An 803-nucleotide genomic window follows, 5' to 3' on the forward strand; every position below is an offset into this window, starting at 1 on the left:
CCTAGAATATTAGAGAGGATCAATTTTTCAAGGCACCTGAAAGCAATGGACGTAAGAGCGAATGGTCTTAAGTCATTTAATTCATATATTTTAGACTTTTTTGGTATTGGTATTACCTCCGATGTGTTCCACTGACAGATAACACGCAACTTAATTTTGAAAAATAACAAAACAAACAAACAAGACCATCCTTGAAGGTTCATCCATAAGATCAAAAGCACTAACGAACACACACACACACAAACAAACAAACACACACAAACAAACAAACACACAAATGCCCTCAACCAGGAAGGTTCATCCATCAGGTCAAAAGCACGGTCATACACACACACACACACACACACACACACACACACACACACACACACACACATGTACTCACCCACGACGGCTCATCCATAAGATCAAAGGCACTGTCAAAGTCCGACTCAAGGACGGGCGCCAGTGTAGACTTGGAGCGTCTGCTCTGTCGGGTGGCCGGGGTTCGAACCTTCTCGTCCACCGTGGCCGTGACAGGGTCACCTCCCTCATCTTGGATGGCCACCTCCGCAAACTCTTTGCCGTCTGGGGAGGAGGAGGAGGAGGATGAGGAGGAGGATGAGGAGGAGGATGAGGAGGTGTATGGGGGTTGAGGAGGATGAGGAGGATGAGGAGGAGTCGGAGGAGGAGGATGAGGAGGGGGAGGGGGAGGAGTCGGAGGAGGAGGATGAGGAGAGAGGAGGGGGAGTAGGAGAGAGGAGGATGAGGAGGAGTCGGAGGAGGAGGATGAGGAGATGTAGGAGGAGAGAGGAGGAGGAGAG

The 803-nt window shown here is 50.2% G+C and overlaps 1 protein-coding gene across 1 annotated transcript in view; it reads right to left on the reverse strand.

Annotated features, from left to right (window-relative positions):
* Window positions 1-803, reverse strand: part of LOC101849810 — a gene marked incomplete in the record, with an annotated part of 29,232 nt that overhangs the window by 10,627 nt on the left and 17,802 nt on the right.

This window comes from Aplysia californica, unplaced genomic scaffold (genome assembly GCF_000002075.1).
Source record: "Aplysia californica isolate F4 #8 unplaced genomic scaffold, AplCal3.0 scaffold01067, whole genome shotgun sequence".
Classification (NCBI taxonomy): domain Eukaryota; kingdom Metazoa; phylum Mollusca; class Gastropoda; order Aplysiida; family Aplysiidae; genus Aplysia; species Aplysia californica.